Here is a 24,032-nt window from a genome sequence, read left to right as displayed (position 1 = left end):
TTCCCTTCTGCCCCTGCCTGGTCCTCTGGGCTGGAGCAGACACAGAGGACACGTACACATGGAAACTGAACAACTCTCTACTCAATGATGACTTGGTCAAGGAAGAAATAAAGAAAGAAATAAAAGACTTTTTAGAATTCAATGAAAACGAGGACACATCATACCAAAACTTGTGGGACTCCATGAAGGCAGTGCTAAGAGGAAAGCTCATAGCTCTAAGTGCCTACAAAAAGAAACTGGAAAGAGCACACACTAACAAGTTGACTTTACAACTAAAAGCTCTAGAACAAAAAGAAGCAAATACACCCAGGAGGAGTAGAAGGCAGGAAATAATCAAACTCAGGGCTGAAATCAACCAAATAGAAACAGAAAGAACAATACAAAATATCAATAAAACCAGGAGTTGGTTCTTTGAGAAAATCAACAAGATAGATAAACCCTTAGCCAGATTAACCAGAGGGCACAGAGACAGTATCCAAATTAATAAAATCAGAACTGAAAAGGGAGACATAACAACAGAAACTGAAGAAATTCAAAAAATCATCAGATCCTACTACAAAGGCCTATACTCAACAAAACTGGAAAACCTGGATGAAATGGACAATTTCCTAGACAGATACCAGGTACTGAAGTTAAACCAGGAGCAGATAAACCATCTAAATAGTCCCATAACCCCGAAAGAAATAGCAGCAGTCATCAAAAGCCGCCCCACTAAAAAAAGCCCAGGACCAGATGGTTTTAGTGCTGAATTCTATCAGACCTTCAAGGAAGACCTAATACCAATTCTCTTCAAACTATTCCACAAAATAGAGACAGAAGGAACACTACCCAATTCGTTCTATGAAGCTACAATTACACTCATACCCAAACCCCACAAGGACCCGACAAAGAAAGAGAACTTCAGACCAATCTCCCTTATGAACATCGATGCAAAAATACTCAATAAAATTCTAGCAAACCGAATCCAAGACCACATCAAAACAATCATCCATCATGATCAAGTAGGTTTTATCCCAGGAATGCAGGGATGGTTCAATATTCGGAAATCCATCAATGTAATCCACTATATAAACAAACTTAAAGAAAAAAACCACATGATCATCTCACTAGATGCTGAGAAAGCATTTGACAAAATTCAACATCCCTTCATGATAAAAGTCTTGGAAAGATCAGGAATTCAAGGCCCCTACCTAAACATAGTAAAAGCAATTTACAGCAAACCAGTAGCCAACATCAAGCTAAATGGAGAGAAACTTGAAGCAATCCCACTAAGATCAGGGACTAGACAAGGTTGCCCACTCTCCCCCTACCTATTCAATATAGTACTGGAAGTCTTAGCCAGAGCAATTAGACAGCAAAAAGAAGTCAAAGGGATACAAATAGGAAAGGAAGAAGTCAAAATATCGCTATTTGCAGATGATATGATAGTATACTTAAGTGACCCCCAAACTTCAACCAGAGAACTCCTAAAGCTGATAAACAACTTCAGCAAAGTGGCTGGTTATAAAATCAACTCAAACAAATCAGTAGCCTTCCTCTACATGAAAGATAAACAGACTGAAAAAGAAATTAGGGAAATGACACCCTTCACAATAGTTGCAAATAATATAAAATACCTTGGTGTGAATCTAACCAAGCAAGTGAAAGACCTGTATGACAAGAACTTCAAGTCTCTGAAGAAAGAAATTGAAGAAGATCTCAGAAGATGGAAAGATCTCCCATGCTCATGGATTGGCAGGATTAATATAATAAAAATGGCCATCTTGCCAAAAGCAATCTACAGATTCAATGCAATCCCCATTAAAATCCCAACTCAATTCTTCACAGAGTTAGAAAAGGAAATTCTCAAATTCATATGGAATAACAAAAAACCCAGGATAGCGAAAACTATTCTCAACAATAAAAGAACTTCTGGAGGAATTACCATCCCTGACCTCAAGCTGTACTACAGAGCAATAGTGATAAAAACTACCTGGTATTGGTACAGAGACAGGCAGGAAGATCAATGGAATAGAATTGAAGACCCAGAAATGAACCCACACTCCTATGGTCACTTGATCTTTGACAAAGGAGCTAAAACTGTCCAGTGGAAAAAGGACAGCATTTTCAACAAATGGTGCTGGTTCAACTGGAAGACAACATGTAGAAGAATGAAAATTGATCCATTCTTATCTCCTTGTACAAAGCTCAAGTCTATGTGGATAAAGGACCTCCACATAAAACCAGATACACTGAAACTAATAGAAGAGAAGGTGGGGAAAAGCCTCAAATACTTGGGCACAGGGCAAAAGTTCCTGAACAGAACTCCAATGGCATATGCTCTAAGATCGAGAATTGACAAATGGGACTTCATAAAATTGCAAAGTTTCTGTAAGGCAAAGGACACTGTCAATAGGACAAAACGACAACCAACAAATTGGGAAAAGATCTTTACCAATCCTTCATCTGATAGAGGGCTAATATCCAATATATACAAAGAACTCAAGAAATTAGACTCCAGACAACCAAATTACCCTATTAAAAAATGGGGTATAGAGCTTAACAAAGAATTTTCAACGGAAGAAACTCGAATGGCCGAGAAGCATCTAAAGAAATGTTCAGCATCCTTAGTCGTCAGGGAAATGCAAATCAAAACAACCCTGAGATTCCATCTCACACCAGTCAGAATGGCTAAGATTAAAAACTCAGGTGATAGTAGATGCTGGCGAGGGTGTGGAGAAAGAGGAACACTCCTCCATTGTTGGTGGGACTGCAAGATGGTGCAACCACTTTGGAAATCAGTCTGGCGGTTCCTCAGAAAATTGGACATAGCATTACCCGAGGATCCAGCTATACCACTCCTAGGCATATACCCAGAAGATGCTCGAACATATAACAAGGACATATGCTCAACTATGTTCATAGCAGCCTTATTTGTAATAGCCAGGAGCTGGAAAGAACCCAGATGTCCTTCAACTGAGGAATGGATTAAAAAAATGTGGTATATTTACACAATGGAGTATTACTCAGCTATTAAAAACAATGAATTCGAGAGGTTCCTAGGTAAATGGATGGAACTAGAAATTATCATCCTGAGTGAGGTAAGCCAATCACAAAAGAAGACACATGGTATTCACTCACTGATTATTGGATATTAGCCTAGAACCTTGAAATGCCCAAGATGCAACTCACAGGCCACATGAAGTCCATAAAGAAGGAAGACCAAGTGAGGGTGATTCGGTCCTTCTTAGAAGGAGCAACAAAATACTCAAGGGAGCAAATATGGAGACAAAGTGAGGGACAGAAACTGAAGGAGGGGCCGTCTCAAGACCACCCCACCTGAGTATCTATCCCATGTGCAATCACCAAAGGTAGATGCTGATGTGGAAGACAGGAAGTGCATGCTGATAAAAGCCTGATATGGATATCTCCTCAGAGGCCTTCAAGAGTCAGACATATTCAGAGGCAGATGCTCACAACTAGCCATTGAACTGATCATGGGGTTCTCAATAGAGGAGTTAGAGTGAAGACTGAAGGAGATGAAAGGGTTTGTGGCACCATGAGGAGAGCAACAATACCAACCAACCACAGCTCCCAGGGTCTAAACCACCAGCCTGGGAGCACTTAGGGGGGGATCCAGGGCTTCAGCTGAATATGTAAAAGTGGAGGGCCCTGCTGGGCATAGGTGGAAGAAGAGAACCTTGACCTCATGAAGGCTGGATGCCCCAGGGGGTGGGAATTTTGAGGGTGGGGAGGTGGGAGTGGGGGGGTGTAGATAGAGGTTACATCCACAGAGAAGAAGGAGGAGGGGCGAGGGGATTGGGGGTTCCGAGGGGGTGGTGGGGGATGGGGTAAGGGGACAACATAGGAAATGTAAATAAATCATCCAATAAAAAAAAGAAAAAGAAAAAAAAAATAAAGACTAGTGGCACTCCTGTACAGAGGGCAGATAACTCTGACACAGATGATCATGTTTTATAGTTGGGCTTGTGAGGTAAAGAAATCCCCTCATTCTTGTCCATCTTATTGAAATGGAAAAAACATAGTTGTCAGGTCAATAGCTACTTGCCTTCTATATCGATCTGTACTATAATAATACCACTTTTGGAACAGCAGCTGCACCACAATGCTGATTGGGTGAAGTTTAATATGTTAGACTTTGTCTCCAACGTGCATTTATCTTTCCAATGACCTGTCATAGGATCTTAAATAGAAATGTGACAAGCATAAACTTCCCGACTCATTAAAATTTCAGTTGACTCCAATATAAATGATTTTCCCCACAATATGGTTTTAATTTCATAAATCATTATTTTTCTATAAAACTGCTTAATTGTATAGGTGACCCATCACAGTATTGGATGCATGTTCAGTTTGTTCTAAGAGAATCTGTCAGCAGGAAGGTGTCAGATGTTCAGTCATCTGATTCCTTGACTTTGACCATTGAACTTAGATGTTTGGGGGGTCTAGATAATTCTTGCTCACTACACACTGCTCTTTCTTGGTATTTCCCTGCTCTAGCCATCTTTTCCCTATAGGAGATTGAGGAAAATTCCAAAGCATATAATTATGCTAATGTCTCACCCCTCCTCAAAGAACTACAGTTCTTTCACCTGAAAGGTGCTGATTAACTATCTTTAAATAAGCCTGTGGATCAGACCATCTTTATTACCACAACTTAACAGGATGTAAAATCACCTAGAGTGTAGGCAAGACTGTGAGAGATTATCTAGATTGTGTGAATTGAGTTGTGAAGACATACCCTAAGTATGAGTATTACAGTTACCTGGGTCTTGGAGTGCAGATAAGCAGATGATAGATAGATGATAGATAGATAGATAGATAGATAGATAGATAGATAGATAGATAGACAGACAGACCTAATTGTGCATTTATCATGTACATTCATTGCTCTGTTCTCCCTCACTATGGACATAATGTACCAGCTTCCACAATCATCTACTTCCTACCCATGATGGATGGAATACACCCTTGAACACTTGGAGAAAGAAAAGCTGTATTCAGGGCTTAAAGAATTGAGAAGCCATGAGCCAGTGAGGTACCTGAATAAGTAAAACAAACAAACAAACAAACACACACACACAAACATACACACACACACACACACACACACACACACACACGATGAGCCATCAATAAACTGTCCCCAAATGGTAGATGGAGAGAAGTGATTCTTCAAAGTATAACTCTAACTTCCATATTGGCATGCTTGATTAAATGTTGTCCCCTACCAATAGAAAATAAACAAGTAACAACATAATGATATAAGTTAGAGTAAGAAATATCCACTATCTGTTAGTTCAAATATCATGCAACACTAATCTTGAAGCACTGCTCCTCCTTCACATGGTAATGCTGTTCTGTTTACTTTGAAATCTTTACCTCCCTGCCTCATAGGCCCTTGAGCACTGATGATCTCAGGATGTAGAGGACCTGAGGAGCAGGGTACTGTGGTTATAAATGACCAGGAGATGGAGACTATGTCACAGGGCGACTTGTTTATCTTGTTTATCGAAGAAGAAGTGTTAGATTATATAGTTCCAGTCACAGGGAGGGGAGGAAAAAGGACAAAGGAGGAGGTGCAGCAGGGGACAGAGGCCTTCCAAGTATATTAGCTAGATTATCGAATTGCTGGTAACACGGTTTCTGAGAACCCTATTCTTTGGCCAGGGAATAGAAGTCTAACTGACTTTTTTTTTTGTCTCTAAGGAGGTGAGTAACCTCAAGCCTGATTTGGGCAGAGAGCAGGCCCACTCCTGCAGTGCTCTCTATGAGCTCTCCAGGGTGTATGACCAGTGCTTTACTGCCCCTTGTCTGGCTGGAAACCCACAGAAATCTGTATCCAGCTATGAGTATCTCATATTTAAACAAAGAGCATTTCTCATTGCTATGGTTAAGTGATGACTGCCAGTTCAGCTACTCTTGGTATAGCCTTAGTTGTCTTCTCTTCTTGTCTGTTTAATTAACTAAAATCAACTCTTTTAAAGAATGATAGTATGCTACAGACCTGAATGAATATAATTAACCAGGATGGGAAAAATATCCATTGGTCAACATTCTAAGGATGAGAAGAAGAACCCAAGCTTCAAGTGACAGCTCATTATTTATTCTAATACGCCCAAGTCAAGCTCTACCATGTTCTTTCAACTGTGATGAGAATTTTTAAGAGTTGACTTTACCATTTTTTATGATACACCTCCAGCACTGAAAAAAATATTTTTAATAATACATATATATGTGCATGAGTTTGTTCATATATGTTAAATGTTTGATTCAGCATAATACCTCAAGACTTTTAATGGCTTTGCTTTGTATGTTCGTTCCAATAAATGCACTCTGAAAGCCCAAAGTATGCCAAGACTAAGCTAATGGGCTTTTACAATGGAAGGCTGGATGAGAGAGGTTCTGGTTTTATGAAAATGCAAGCTAACAGGAAAAACAAAATGAACAGTGAGTATGCTATTATCATGGGGGTGGGGTAGTCAGGGTAACTCTGGGGCTTACAAATTTCAAAATAAGTTAGATGAAATCAGAAGTAGAAACAGATTTTCATTGTTAAGTGAAAGTATGGAACATTGATTGAATGAAAGAAAATAGGTCAGAGCTACTAGAGTATTTAATTTTATATTGGCGACATTACACAGTTCACACACATTTCAAGAAAAATTTAGAAATTAGTACAGATCAATGCTTTCCAGATATTAGTGATTGGAAGGAAAGAGGGTTTATATTGACATTTGATATTGTAAAGGAAGTGCGACAATAAGATTTTGCTTTCTTTCAAAGCCCAGTTCTGCCAAAATAGACAATTGAAAAATGTATTATAAAATGACTATGTGGAATTTCTTTCAATGTTTTAATATTGTGGATTAGAAAAGAGCCTTCTTGCTATTTCCAAAGAACACACAGCACAAAACCACAAACTAATAGGTGCACTTCAATGTATTTCAAAACACATAGTAAAGGCTCCAATAGTGCTAATTAGCTTAGAGACTTAGTTGATTCCTATTGTTAACTTCACATAAATAGATCTTTTTAAGTATGTTTTTGTATATGTTGGATGAAAGGTTTGCTGAAATCTGATGAAAGAAAATAATTACTAGTTATATTTTCAAAATACACAGAGACAGCTAAGACTTGACTGTTGTGTAAACAGACATAATACATATAAAGATAACTGAATCATTATGTAATAATTATAATCAACTTTACTGCCACATCCCCCAAAGCAGTGCAATCACATTTAGGATGCTATTTAATCACATTTATCTGTCTACTGTTAAAGTGGCCATGACACTGTCAGTTCTGCACAATCTTAAGGCACTCTTTCAGTTTGTTCACAGAGTTTGGGGATTGCAAAGCAGGTTGAGTACAGTATTTTTTTTTTTTCTGTGAGTTAATGAAGCACTTGTCTTCTCTGCATTCTGTATCTCCCTGGAACATCTTCAAAAATGGCAAAAGAGGTAATTGCATTAAATTTTGTTGTGTATTATGTCCAATAACATTGCATCATTTACAATACACAAGGCTGAGAGCAATGGTGAGTGGCCTAAGGTACAGAAAAACAAACAATTCTTTGCTCGGAGCCAAGCCCATGAAATTACCATCTGTTCTGGAAAGACTAGTCAGTTAAAGTACAAAATTAAGAAAGGACATTTGTGGTCTCAGGTCCCAGGAATTGAAAGAACATCTGGTATTTCCCAGAAGCTGGTTACTATAGTGGGATGGTCTTGGGCAAAGAAAATATGATAGTGGGATAGCCTTAAGCAATGATCCTTGCCTAAGCTTCCCGTTTTGCCATGCCTTTATAACCTGCTGCCTGATAATAAAATTTAAGAGCTTGATCAGAACCCTTGACTTGCTCTCCTACTTTGTGTCTCTTGTCCCTTCATTTTTTTGTCCCCCTCCCTAGATCCTTGATGAATTCCCCTCAGGCTAGGACAACTCTTCATATGTGCGTGCAAACTATAAAGACTAATTTACCCAGATCATTTGTCAAAACAAACAACTTTTGATAATTACTAAGACATTACAGAAATTCAACATGTGTCAAAAAATCATCAACTTTTGAAAAGTGTCCACTGTATAGGAAACAGCTTTTTAGGCCCCAAAGAAACAAAAGAACAAAATAATTTGAAGATATAAACATTTTATCTGTACAAAGTTGACTCTATTTATTTTCCTCATTTTAAAAAGTTTTGATGAATGCATTTGCCTGTTTACTAGCTTTAACTGGTTTTGCTTATGGACTATTTAATTAACCAAAAGGGTAGTGAAGACATAGAAAGTTCTTAAAAATTCTTATAATCTGGGAAAGAAAGAAAGAAAGAAAGAAAGAAAGAAAGAAAGAAAGAAAGAAAGAAAGAAAAAAGGAGAGAGAGAGAGAGAGAGAGAGAGAGAGAGAGAGAGAGAGAGAGAGACCCTAAGGAGGCCACAGGGACTGAATTGCCAACAAGGGAGCATGCATGAGACTGACCTTGGCCCTCTGCACATATGTAACAGTGGCGTAGCTTGGTCTCTGTTGGGTGTTGGTCTGGTGCTGCTATACAATCAAATGCTAAATGCTGTAGTCCAAGATATAGTTGCCCCAAGACTAGCAAATTCCCATGTATGTACACCAGCTTTTGTTATGCAAACCTTGATTCCTAATTCAAAGTTAATTGGTAAATAAAAGGCTAGAGCCTAGGATTGGGCAATCGAGAAAGAAAGGAGGAATTGAAGATCCAATGAGGAATCTCAGGGAAGATGCGCGAGAAAGAGGAGAGGAAGAGGAGAGAAGTCAGCCATGAGAGGGGAAGGACCATGAGCACATGACCAGGAGAAACATCAAGTAACAAGGGGCTGGGATATAAATTAGCTCAGAACCTACCAAATCTAGACTTACAACTTGTTAAAACCAAACCAAACCAAACCAAACCAAATCAGATTGTGTATCTTTTAGTCAGGCTAGATAGAATACATAATTCATTTTACAGGTCTTCATGGGAGACTCCTAACAGGAAGAACATGTGCTGTCTCTGATTCTGCTACCTGTTTTTGGGACCCTTTCCTCTTTACAGGGCTCCCTCTTCTATTACAGAAGAAGATGCACCTAGGCTTACTGCAATTTGATATGCTAAGGCTGGTTTATATCCATGGGTGGCTTCCACTTTCCTAAAGAGAAAATGAGGAGTGTGGAGAGGGAGTGGAGTAGGGAAGGGAAACTGCAGTCTAGAGATAGGTAAAGTAAACAAGTAAATTAATTAAAGAAAAAAGAAAAGATGTGTTTGATTAACTTTACTTACAGTTGTGGTATAAGGGTTTATTTACAGGAACATGGACAACTTGTTGTTGACTAACCCTGTGAAGAAAGTAACTCTTCTTTGCCAATCAAGCATGAAATGCCTCTAACTCCTGAAAGGAGTGGGGGTTTTCTTACCTCCCTCATACAGTGGAGAATGTTGAGGAGTCCAAACTTTTGCAGATCTTTGCAGGTAATCTAGGCTGCCCTGCATTCAATTGTACAGCCACAAGACCCTACTGGAAGCCAAGGTCTACATCATTCCATGCATTCTATTATTTTTAAAAAAAAACTGCCCCGTTTTCTGTGGCATTTCATGAGTTTCAGGATTAACCACCATCCAATAAACATGCTATTCAGATAGACAAAAAAATATTAACAGAAACAAGCAAAACATCAACATTTGCTTCTTTTAATAGAGAATATGAACATCTGCTCTTCTATAAGATTTATGTATATGCATCATTAAACATTGTGAGCATTTTATATCTATATATTTCTTGAAGCTGCTACCAGAAAATACATTTATACACACAGTTTTAACAATCCAAAGTAATTCATCCAAAGCAGATAAGACCAGTGACTTTACTAAAAAAAAAAAAAGATAGATTTGGAAAGAATTCTGGCTAAGTCACTCTTAGGCACATCCTGCTGCTAGAATCATTTTGTTTTAGGCTTTAACCTTAATGTTTATTGACTAATAATGCTTTTACGTCCTTATGCAGGAGCAGCACACCTGAGGTTAGAGTCCTATTCTTCTACCTGAAAGTAGACAGTGTCCATATAAAAATCGTTACAGTGCATCTCTCTTGACCTTCTTGTCAAAGGAATCCAGATATCAACACAACATGGTAATGAATGACAGCTTACTAATTGTCCAAAAATGAAATGTTGCAGTTAGCTTCTAATCTATAAACACAAACCTAAAAATGCTTCTTTTATTATGCCAGCCTGACTGAAAGTTAACAAGTTGCTTACTGTCTAACAAGTTCCTTGCTGTCAAATACATAAAAGTTGAGAAATTTAAACTTTAAATTATTAGTCAAATATGTTCTCTCACAATTTCATACATGTACACTAAGCAATTTAGCTCCCTGTTTCTTACTGGTTCCCACATCCCTCCTGATTCCTCCTAGTGTCTCATCTTCCTCTGAAATCTCTTACATATTTACTAGGTTGAGTTTTTTATAGCGTCCCAAGGGGTTTACTGATAAGCTGAATAGTATGTTTACAAATGGATACCATATTCTGTGACATTCAGAATTGGTCTGTTGCCAGCAGTTTAAAACTATATAAAGGTGCCTAGGTCAACAAAGTGTGGTAGGGCCTATGAGATCCTTCCTCTTTAACAGCTGACAGTTGGTGGGGCCCAGGTCTTTTGTACTCAGTGATAATTATACATGGTTATATGAGTTTATGGTCCCTCACTCAGTGTTCTTTGTAGAATATGGTACTTCACAGACCTTCTCCCAGTTGCTCGGTTCTTACATTTTTTATGCTTCCAATTAATGATGTTCTCTGAACCTTCAGAGGGTCATGTAAATGTGTTGTCTAGGGCTCAATCATCTGTTATTTTCACCATTTGGTCCAACCCAGTCTCTTTTGCATTTGTGTCCATTCACAGAAACTTGAGAATTCTGTAGGCTGAAAGTAAGTTTTTGTATGTAGATATAAACACATATATTCAAGAGGTAGTTTCATGCTATGGAAACTAAGCTAAGCAGCCATCATAGGTTCCCTGGGAGTTCTGAGAATTCTTCAGTCATAGATTTTGGACTAGGTTTCCAGTCTTAGATCTAGATTCCCTCTTGCAGAATGATCTCCAAATACAATTGTGGAGTGGTTGGTTACTCCTCTAATAATTATGCCACTATTACACCAATGCGTACAGCTTGAATGGAAAGTTGGTAGTATAGCCCAGAGAATACAGAACTGTGTTAGACTGTAGGTGTCTTTACTCCCAAAAGACTTTATTGTGTGATTTGACATTGTGAGAGCCGTCGAGTGGTCAGTATTCTCCTAGCTAGTATCAGCTTAATTTTTCTAGGTACTGCATTCAAGAAGTGTGGTATGTACTGTGTTTTGTGTGTTATTAATTAGTTCTGGTGAGTAAGCATGTGAAATGTCAAGAGTCCATAAGAATACTAGCTTTAGTCTTGGTGAAAACTTTCAGGAAACTGCATTTTAAAATAATTATGTGTAATTTTATAGCAATAAATGTATACTTGAATTGTTAATGTAAAAGCAAATATAAGAAATTATCTAATTTTACCTTAAAAAATTCAGTAACTCATGGCTCCTCCTTTATAAAAGCATGTAGTTCTTAGTTATTATTGTATTAACATCCAAGGATTATTTCCATCAACCTCTTTTTCATAAGAAAATGATCTTTACTTGACATTCTTAGTATGCATATTATTGTTTCTGTAATAGTTAGAATAAGTATCTTAGATCCATATTTTCTTTTCTTATTCTTGTAATATTTTAATCTATTCTTTGAAAATTATTTACATGTATACAATATATCTTGATGATACATACAATAATTTCCTGACTCCTTGCACCTGATAATATGAAACTCTACCACCTTCGTGTCCTTTTCTTTTTCTTCATCGTCTTCACTCACCTTCCCTCATCATACTGCCCTTGTATCAGCCTATATCATCACAAGGAAAAGGGCAAGTGCTGTACAACTGGAGAACACAAGAAATCATCATATTTTTATAAAAGTTGCTGTCATAATCACTTCATTTGTTATTAACTACAATCTCTTACTTGTCTAATTTATAGATTAAACTTCATTATACAATGCATGTCAGGTAATATTTATAGGGTTTGGTACTACCCCATGTTTGAAGCATCTACTTTTCCAAGGATTGTATGAGAGTGAGATCATTACTAATAGCCCTTCAATGAAGAAGCCCTGATGTCTAGATTTCATATACTGATCATTCTACATAACCTTGTCTGTGCTATATTCACCTGCCAAGATTCCTCTCTTTCTTTCTTTTTCTATTTTCCCTCCTTCCTTCCTTCCTTCCTTCCTTCCTTCCTTCCTTCCTTCCTTCCTTCCTTCCTTCCTATTTTCTCTTTTCTTTTCTTTCTTTCTCTCTCTCTCTTTCTCTCTCTTTCTTTCTTTCTTTCTTTCTTTCTTTCTTTCTTTCTTTCTTTCTTTCTTTCTTTCGATTTTTTTAGTCTCACAGTTCCTATATTCTTTGGTGCCTGTGACTTAAATACTTGTTTCTACCATCACATTCATTCAAGATTAAAGGGTTTGTTTTGTTTCCATATACAGGACTTTGTCAGTTACATAGTTTAGGGTGTGGCTTTCTAATTTGTAAGGATGAAAGTTGTTATGTGAAGGAATGTGAGGACAAAACTCCCACCTTAATGTGAATAAGAGCTCATTCTGGAGACAAAGTTTAGGAACAATGACCTGGGAGACACGAACCTAGTTTTACCAAGGTTTTCATGTTTCCACATTGAAGCAGTCTTAGGGGAGAGGGGTTTCAGGAACAGAACAAAGGAAGTCATAAATCTAGGCAGTTTCAATATAGATTGGTGGGAATGAAAGGCAGTTATAACATGGGGGGATCTGTCCTCTTGTCCTTGGATGCTAGCTGGTGATATTTTATTTATTAAGTTGGTGGAAGTTAGTAGTCTGTTACTAGCTTCCAGAAAGGTTTTATTATGTAATGACAGGATGTTAGTTCCAACAGAGAAGTGGTCATGGCTATTTGAGCAGCTAAAGGTAGCCCAAGAGAAGATAATTAGGTGCTAGGTCTACTATATTCTCATCGCTCTTCATTGCTACTCTTCTTTTTTTTTTCTTTTTTTTTTCTTTTTTTTTCTTTTTTTTTAATGTGTTAGTCACTTTTTTTTTAAATTTTTTTCTTTTTGAACATGAAATGCTTTTTTTAATAGCATGTTTTACAAGGGGAGGGGGTAAGAGGGTCCAGGTGGTGGAAAAGTACAAAATCTTCTTGGCCTGTGCCTTGAAACATGTCATGGTCTATATGGTACACTGCCTTGAATTATGATCTACCTGCAGTTCTTCAGAAGATATGGTACACTGCTTGAGTTATGGTCTCCCTGCTATTCTTAAGAAGACATGGTACTCTGCTTTGAGTCTATCTGCAGTTGCTAAGCAGGATCCTGGTATGCCTGGCTTTGCCCTCATTTCTCTCGCTAGAGAGCTTGGCCTCTTGATCACCACAACAAAAATTGGCTTTTTCCTAAACCAAGGCCACCCTTGATATGGCCGCTAACATTGGGGAGCCTTCCTTTATGACAATATTACACCCCAAACTGACAAATGGTTGGTAACTTGAACATTTACAAGAGACTAGGATGGCTGTGAGTTAGTCCAATGATGGGATTATTGTAGGTCCACTTCCCAGGGGCCCACCCAATGCAGCTGAAAAGGAGTGCGTGGTGCTGGGAGTGGGTGCAGCCTACATGGCCTAAGACAGGGCTCTCACCCTCCTTTCACCCACATCAGAGTCCTTTGACGTTGCCCATCGTCGACAGCCTAAAGCCTTCGACCATCGATGTGACTCATCTCACATCAGTGTTTTGGGGTTGTGAACTTGTCTAAGACCCCCCCATAATTAGACATCCAAATTCAAAACTCACATAGTTGGGATTGAACATAAGACGCCTTCTCTAACTAAACAGAGAAGGGGGAGATGCCAGAAGCCAGGACCCTCGCCCTTACCCTTACCCCCTACCTTTCCCCACCTGCACATTGCTACTCTTCTAATCAGTCAATCTGCTTTTTCACACACAGCTTCTTTCCAGGAATTTCATTTATAAGTTCTTGCTTAAATCATATGTGTTACCTCATGTACAAAGATATAGAGCTATTATAAGAAGAGAAAATTAAATGCCATCACTTTCGGGATTATAACTGTTACCATTGAACAGAAGTGCATAATAAGGACCAATAATGGCTGAAATTTTATTGTAAACACAGATTCTGTGTTCACAATCTGTGTCACTTCTGAGAGCTACTCCGTTCAGAACATCATAGAATTTATAGTTAGAAAGAAGCCGGAAAAGCACATAATTCCCCCTATGTATGTTCCATATGATAAAATTGAAACCACAATTACCAAGGGAAATTTCTTAGTGCCATTCAGCTTGCAGACAGAAGAGATAAGAGAGCATCTGGGACTCATTATTCAGGGGTTAGCAATTTTTCTTTTTGCATTTTCTATGAGATATAAGTTGAAGTTTAAAGGTGAATACAGGCATAGACTCGAATTCAGGAGTCACCTTTAGATGGTCATGCAGTAGAATATCATGCTGACAAATTCATCAAGGGCAAGTTCTAAATCCAGAAGTTAGCTTCAAACACTCAAATTCAGCAACAGCCTACCCACAAAGACCACCTCCTCTGATAGCAGACGTCTAAGAAAAAAATCTGAAAAAGAATAGTTTGACAGTTAGTGTGTGTGTGTGTGTGTGTGTGTGTGTGCACAATCTGGTTACAATACCCACAAAGACCAGCAGAAGGTATTGGAACTTCTTGAAATGGAATTTCATATGATTTTGAAAGCTGAAAATGAAACCTGGTTCTTCTGCAAGAACAGCAAGCACTCTTAAACACAAGTCACGTCTCCAGACCACATGACAGATTTTTGATTTATAAAGAGAACAAGTCTCACTGGTAATAATCAGGTATTATTTACTTAGGATCCCAATGTGTTTCTGAATATAAATTTAGCAAATTAATTAAAGATTATATATCTAGTGGCAATTTGATAAACATGGATATTTATCACTGGATGTCTTTATGACTCTTGCTTTTAATTTCAAACACTGTGAATGTCTTCTAGCAGAAGGTAGCCTTTATATAGTATTTAATGCTACTGGTAGATAGCAGGATTTCTGGAATGTTCACTATTGTTAACTTATAATTTACTGGTAAAAGTATGCATAGATATATGTGCATGCTTTGAACACTGCTATAGGTTGCCATCTTTACTGCAAGCAAAGGTACTGTGTTATTGCAAATGCTAAGTCTTAAACTGCATCAAATCTATGAATGGTATGTAATTACATAAGTAAACATGAGCCTCTCTAAGAGAAATATGGATACATGTATATATTATTGAAGAATTTTAGTGAAATACAATCTTTGTAATGAACATACAAGATAAACTTAGAGTTTTTACTTTAGCCATTGTGCTTATGAATAAATATTAACATAACTCTGTGCAGGTTAAATAATCAAGAACTAAGTTTTGTTTATTTCATTAATCACTTAATTGACCTTCACACATCTTGAACAGGAATTGGAATTCTGTATCTAAACACAGCACAGCAGTAGATACGCCAACCCAGCGTTATAACCAGACACATACCAGTCAGTATACTTAGTTAACAAATTTCCCCCAGATTTAGCAGGCAGCCGTGGGTGCTGACACTGAGTGACAGCACACTGAGTCTGGTAGTCAGACCCCACTTGAAGATTTTGAATAGAATCAAGCACTACATGTATAAAACACTCTTTAAATAATGCATTTTTTTCTGGAATCCAAGGCATTTATTTAATGAATGTCCCACATGTCTCATATGGCAGTGGGTTACTAGCAGATATATTGGCAGTTCCAAATAGCACAGACAATTGAACAGATCTGGTTTTTTTCCTCTAACACTTGTTTGAAGTTATAATGCATTGTCAACTAAACAACTGTAACTCTATGTTGATGGACTCTGGCTCCCTCTTTATACTTGCTCTCTCACTCCCACATAAATTAAAATTTTACTTATAATGCCAACATTTTAAATTATATATGATTAAAGAAGCTTGAAATAGAAAATTCTTCAGTGTCGCCTCACATTTCATATCCTGTGGAATGCTGTAGACACTTGTATATAGATATCATAAGCTTGTCTTTACTTATTAATAAATACTTAGTATCCAGCTGAAGAATAATTTTACCAGTTGTTTACAGCTTATCTAAAATTACATTCAGGAATAAAATACATCCAGGAAGCATTTTCATAGACCTGAGTAGTAAAATGCCAGGTGGTGTATATATGCATGTATATGGTGTATATATGTATGTGTATATGAATATATCCATCTGAGTACCATCTATCTATCCATCCACTCACCCACCCACCCACACACACACACACACACACACATACCCATCTATCTATCTATCTATCTATCTATCTATCTATCTATCTATCTATCATCTATCTATCTATCTATCTATCTATCTATCTATCTCTAAATATGTATCTAACTATTGTCTGTCTACAAATCTAGGTATCTATGTAACTAGATATCTATGCATATAAATAAATAAGTATGTATGCATGTATGCATCCTATAAGTATGTAAATATATATGTATACACACACATACACACATATCTTTTTACCTATTAACTTACCTATGTATACATATTCTTACTTGTTGAAAAGAATGTGAAATGCAGTAACAAGATGTAAAATAACAAGAGATTATAATTCTGAAATCTACAAGCCAATAGTATAATGAACATGATTTGTAAAAAACATTCTTCAATCATATGGCTTAGTTTAAAGTGCTACACAAAGTATTTACAGAAAAGGTTATATATATATATATATATATATATATATATATATATATATATATATATGACAAAATTCTATCATATTCTCATGGCTGGTTTGGTAATTAATTGCCTAGAGACTTTAATGAATGAAATAATTAAAATTTATATACACTCTGATCCAATACTTTCATTTTAGGTAATTTCATAAAATCATAATTGCTAATATATAAAGAATTTTAATTTGTAATATTGCTTAATACTCTTAAATAAATATGATCTAATATATATGTATATATATTGCTTCATTATTTTACACCACATAATAAGATATTGTTTGTTCATTAAAAGAGATAATAACATTGAAGAATGACTATGATAATATAAAGTCAATACTCAAAATTATATTTTTTATGACTTCCATTCTTTCAACAAATGTGTTCATAAACACCAGAATACTGTTACTGATAGTTACATTTTATAGTGACAAGAAACTTTTTCTTTCCTTTGTTTTATTATTTGGGTTTTTTAATCCAAAACCTTTTTTTTGCCTGTATACTATAGTTTCAAGTTCAGTGTTTTGTTGAATTCTCAATATGCAAATAAGTGGATATCAATTATATATTATGTATTATTATATAACATATAATAATATATTATATATTATTTGTGTGTGTGTGTGTATTTGCTTATTTTACACTTTTAGACTACTGATTCTTGAACTTTCTTTTGGGCTCTTTTTCTTTAATTGACTAAAGAAGCAGTTTCTTATTTTTATTTTTTATTTTTTATGTTTAACCACTATTTATTTTTAAATTCACATTAGCAGGTTCACAAAGTTTGTATATGGAAAGATATTTTAGTTAAACAAAGGATTAACCACAACTTCAGAAATGTGATCATTCCACCAGAGATATTAATAATTGGATATTATATATTAATACCATCTTACACATTTTCTTTCTTAATTTTATATAATTTTAAGACCAAACAGATAACATAAATGATATGATCTAGTAGTAAACTTTATAATGTCATCAGGCTTAAAAATACCAACCTTCAATTTCAGCTTGAGGCATGTGATATATTTCTTACTGGGAGATAGCATATTAGATTGCACTAGTTGTAAGGCATCTCCCATCAAATTAAATGTATGCCACCCTGACCGAATATATTAGACTTTCAAACACCATCAGAAACTGTGTCTTATTCAAATAGACAAATCAAAGGAATACATAATTTTTCTCAAATAAAGGGTACTTTTTGTTTGAACCTTCTACATTTTTTAAGCAATTCAAATTTTATTGAGCATTTTCTTGTTAAAAATTGAAGAAGTCATGTAATTTTGATATTTCTTTGTGGAAGATATACAGCATTAGCATTCAGCTTGTATAAAACTTTGAAAAATCCAAAGTAATATCACAGATGCATTGATTCATCATAACAAGTTCTGAGCATCTTATTTCATCAGGTCAACTACTCTGATTGTATAGCTCAGGCAATGACTCATTTCATGATGAAAACAGACAATAAATATTGCTATAAAATTACTCTACCCAAAGCAAATTCCAGAAGACTGAAATTGTATGTTGTGACTTTGCAAAAGACTTTTCTTTACTAGTGAATGTTAAATGAAAACTTACAATTTATAATTATTTAAATCTATTTATTTATCTAGCAATAGATTCTGTATATGATTGACATCATCTTTAACTAAAATACATATAATAATAGCAGTGACAATAGCCAATGCATTTGATGAACCATATATTTTCCCATAATTTGCTGGATAGATAGAACTTAGTTTTAAAAATAGACAGTCAGTAAGACAAAACGGCAATCTCCAATTCAGAAAAAAATCTTCACTAACCCTATATTTGATAGAGGGCTAATATCCAATATATCTAAAAATCTCAAGAAGCTAACCTCCAAAACACCAAACAGCACAATCAAAAAATGAACTAAACATAGACCTAAACAGAGAATTCACAACAAAGGAATCTCAAATTGGCCAGAGGCATTAAAATTTTTTTTGAAGTCCTTAATCATCAGGGAATGCAAATCAAAACAATCCTAAGATTCAACCTTGTACAAATCAGAATGGCTAAGTTCAAAAAGTCAGGTGACAGCACATGCTGGTGAGAATGTAGAGAAAGAGGATCACTCCTCCATTTCTGGTGGGATTGCTAACTGGTTGGTACAACCACTTTGGAAATCAATCTAGAGGTTCCTCAGAAAATTGGAAACAGATCTGCCTGAAGATCCAGTTATATCACTCTTATGTGTCTATCCAAAAGATGCACCACCATACTACAAGGACTTCTGCTCCACCATATTCATATCTGCTTTGTCTGTGGTAGCCAGAAGCTGGAAACAACCCAGATGTCCCACAAACAAAGAATAGATAAAGAAAATGTTGTTCATTTATACAATGGAATATCGTTCAGCTATTAAGAATGAGGACATCATGAGTCTTGCAGACAAATGGATGGAACTAGCGTATATAATCCTGAGTGAGGAAACCCAAAATGGCATGCATGGTATGTACTCACTAGTAAATTGATATTAGCCAAAAAATATAGAATACCTAGGATACAATGCACTTAACTCAAGAAGGTTAACAAGCTGAAGGGCCCAAGTGATGATGCCTCAATCAACTGGGAAAGGAGAAAAAAGCAATCATGAGGGGCAGAGTGAGAGAGGGACCTGAGTGGGAGCAGAGACAGAGAGGTGGTAAAGGGGAACATGATCAGGTATTGGGGGAACAGGTCTGAAGCCCTTAGGGCCAGCAGAAATTATGGAAACAAGCAACTTTGGGAGATAGGATGTGGGGGATCCTCTAGAATGCACCAGACCTGAGAGGTGAAAGACCCTCAGTACTCAAAGGAAAGGACCTTAGATGAGATGCCAAACAGTGGGGAGAGGGAACTTGTAGAGTCCACCTCCAGTAGAAAGATGTGACATCAATTGGAGGGATGGGGTTGCCATCCCACAGTCAAAAACTCTGACCCAGAATTGTTCCTGCTTAAAGAACTCCAGGGACAAAAAATGGAGAAGAACCTGAGGGAAAGGATGATCCATGACCAACCCAACTTGAGATCCAGCTCAAGGGGAGGCTCCAAGGCCTGACCCTATTACTGATGCTATAGTGTGCTTACAGACAGGAGCCTAGTATGGCTGCCCTCCAAGAGGCCTAACAAGCAGCTATAAGAGTAGTCAGGTACAGATACTTACACCCAACCATTGGACTGAAGTTGGGAACCACTGTAGTTGAATTAGGAAAAGGCTGAAGAAGCTGAGAAGGGGGAGCAATCCCATAAGAATACCAGCAGTCTCAACTAACCTGCGCCCCTGAGATCGCTCAGATATAGAGCCACCAACCGGGCAGCATACAAGAGTTGATCTGAGGTCCCTGACACATATACACATCAGAGGACTGCCTGGTCTGGCCTCAGTGGAAGAAAATGAGCCTAACCTTCGAGGAACTTGAGGGCCCAGAGAGTGGGGAGGGAGGCCTGTCAGGGGTGGGTGGGCCGAGAACATCTTCTTAGTGACAGGGAGAGGAGAAATGGGATGAGGATCTGTGAGAGGGGTACCTGGAAGGGTGCAACAGCTGGATTGTAAAACATTAGAGTAATAAAGATATATTGAAAAAAAACATAAGCAATACATGCCTAAACTATAAGTGAACAAATAATTCCACAAATAAAATATGTTTAAAAATATTCAATGTTAATAGATAAGATGCTAGCAACCCCTATAAAGGAACTCACTGGCCTCTTCAGGTCATTGTCCTTTCTGCAAAGAAAATGCTGCTGTGTTTTTTATTAACTTACCTCTCCTTTTTAGTTGTGTGACTGAAGTTTTTCTTTCATAAACATGTTTTGGTAATTCATACATAAATCTTAAGAAACGTTCAGTCTTTAAGATTCTTTGTTTTTCACTATATTTGTCTATATATTTTAACAGATTTATTATTTTTCTTAATGATTAGCAAGGTTATGCTTCTAGATTTTTTGACCAGACCAAATAATATGGCCATAAATATTTGAATATGTCCTACAGGGCAGTGATCTGTGAGAAGAAGTCTGGTAAGGACAAGCTAAAGGAATAGAAAGGCTAGAAGGAATGTTAGGAGCTTTGCCTGCCCCAGACACCATAGCCACAGCCCCCCACAGAGAGATGTGTGACCATCAGTCACAAAAGGACAAAGCCCCAAGCCCTTTCACATGTAGATAAGGCTTCCTTAACATTTCAGATCAACGCAATAGGAAAAGAGACATGACCATAGTCAATAGGACCAAAACAGAGTTCTCCATGCTAGTGAGGACCCTAGCAGCCTGGAAGTCTTAGCCAATTAGCTTCCCTTCCCAGACATTCCTCCCTGCAAAAGGTATTTAATCTCAGGCCCACCCTGAGAAGTGGGGTACGGTTTTATGCATCCATGTTTGCCATGACAATAAATTATTTAGAACCATGGGCTATCCCTTTTCACCAAGATCCACTGTGGGAAGCCAGTGCCTACAGAGCTGCAACCTAATCTCCTGTAGAAGGCGTCTCTGCATTCCCAGTCACAACAACCACCAAGCCTTCATCCACTAAGCTAAGGACAATCTTCCCTGACTTGAAGTTAGAGCTCCCCTCTTCACCTTCTCCCCAACCCCTGACCCTGGGGCTACATACCATTCCCTGTCCTCAGACTCCCTACTCCATTCTCTACTCTTCAGCAACTCCCAGTGGCCCCTGGATGTTCAAGAGTTTAAGAACCTCATTGCCCCAGCTTTATCGCAGGCCTGGGGACCCTTGAGCCAGATCTGGCTTTCCCATGTCTCAGACTTCTTTCCCACCCCTGGGCAGTACCTAGATGCTTCCCTACAGCCCACCACCTGATCTGGCAAGGGGAGTGGGATAAGTGCATTCAAACTCCCCTTTTTCTGCCTCCCCAAGTGGCCATGCCCAAAGGCGGAGACTACACGGGCCAACAACCCTACAATGTCCTACCTGGTGTTTGTCGCTAGAATACCTAACGTTGATTTAGAACTTACCCTCCCAAGCAATGGTACACTGCAGTCCTTTCTACTGTGTCTCTTTGTCAGCTCCACATTCACTAGATTGAGGACATCTGTCTTCCGTGGCAAGAATGTATACAACTTATTTTAAAAGCATCTGTTGATACCATCTTCTGCATAAAGAAGCTTTTCTGATGAAGGTTGAGCAAGCAATTGATCTACAAGCAGCTTGGGTATGGATTCCATCTCCTGAAATGGGCCTTCAGTCAAATCAGAGATTGTTTGAGTATTCTCACAAGTTAAACTTTTGACCTTAACACAGCAACTGCAAAATATACTGGGTAAATATTAAAAGCAAAATGAGTTATAAAATAATCTATGGTCCATGTAGTAAGATGAGCATATATCATTCACTAAAAACATTGCAACAATCAGTAAGCATAAAGAAAATGTAGACAACTGAAACTAATATTAAAATCCTTTTAAAAAGTAGCCAAAACTAAATAACATATTCCATTTCCTACATAGTCTCAAGACATGATATTTGGCATAACTTATGGGAACAGGTAAGCTCTTCTGCCAAGAAGACTCAAGGCCTGAAAAAAACATACATACCATCCATGCACACATGCACACACACACTCAAACATGTACAGACATGTGTACAGAACATCAATGTTTAGACATGAAACAAACTGAGATAAAGGAAAATCTATGAATATAATAAATTGTTACATCATCAGTTGACTTTTCTGTTGGGGAACTATTATGTCCACATGTATGTGTGGCACATGGGTATTTTCATTCTAGTGGAAAATTGTATAGCTTGCTTCATCACTCTCCATCTTACTTCTGAGAAAACATGGATTGAAGACTCTGTACTTGGCCCTCTACCACCATCTGATGCTCAGAAATCCCTACTAGTCCTCCTGTCCCTGCATTCCCCACTGGGTTTACAGGCACACATGGCCACACTCTTATTTTTTATGTGAGTGTTAAGATCTGAACTCTGGTCCTCAAGCTTACAAAGGAAGATGCTTTGATCTCTGAGCTGTCTTTCCAGCATCATTTCATCTACTAACATTTTCATTATCATGAAACATGTTTATCTTTGACTTTTTCCCTCTCAGTTCAAACTCTATTCTTCTCTGTTAGTTACCTTTCTTTTCCTGTTCAAAGACCATGGCTACCACATAAATGACAATCACCAAGCACATCCTCACATTATCATGCTTTGTTTATTGTTTCCATTTCCTCAAGCTTTGTCTACTGTATTTTACTCAATATATTTTCTACTGCCACAAGATTAATGACAATCTCTGTCATCCTGTTACATTAATCCTCCCATGTTTATTACTTTTTGTTTTGAATTTTCTTTCACTTAGTTCATTTCGACACAAGTCCTTCAAATTATACTTGTATTTTTGTTTTACCTACTTCTGTTTGTTTCTGATACAATTTCAAACTTTCAGTGAAGGGTCAAGAGTGCTTAGATTAGACAATTTCTCAAGTATATTAGAACGTCTGCCAACCTGACACTCCAACATAACTGAACACTTAAGTCTCTGTTCCTACAGCTACATACACATCTTTGCATGACCAAAACACAAGCATCAAAACCAGAAAATATGTATAAAAATATTCCTTTGCTAAAATTCTGATATATATGTTTTCATTAGTTCCAGGACATTCAATTTGCATGACTATGTATTCCATTCATTGCTTATCATATCTTGTTTCATCTTAAAGACTAACCTCAATCAGAATAGGTGCACATTCAATTTATGTCACATTAGTGACAACTATACCCTAGATGTGCATTTTTAACTTTCTCATTTGAATTTCTTCATTAGTGTACCAAGGTGTTTGGCCACTTTTTAAGTATTTCTAGTCTACTGTCATTATTCTAAAGTAGTTTTCAAATCATGATTTTCCCATTCCACTGTTTATTTCAGTTTACTAACCGTTAGGTAAAATTAACTCTTCCCAAGTGATGTATGTCCAATGTGAATGTCATGGTCCATGTTTTGCCCAGCCCAGTGTATTACAATATAATGCTGTAATAACTTACGTTAAAGCTTAAAGTTTTATTCTTTTGTTGAGTAGCATTATCATCTTACAAAATATTACATGATCCTTCTCCATTTTGATCTAATTGTGGTGTCATACCTCCAAATTGACAGAGAG

This window comes from Grammomys surdaster, unplaced genomic scaffold, assembly GCF_004785775.1.
Source record: "Grammomys surdaster isolate TR1022 unplaced genomic scaffold, NIH_TR_1.0 213, whole genome shotgun sequence".
NCBI classification, from domain to species: Eukaryota; Metazoa; Chordata; class Mammalia; order Rodentia; family Muridae; genus Grammomys; species Grammomys surdaster.
This window is presented reverse-complemented; position numbering follows the sequence as displayed.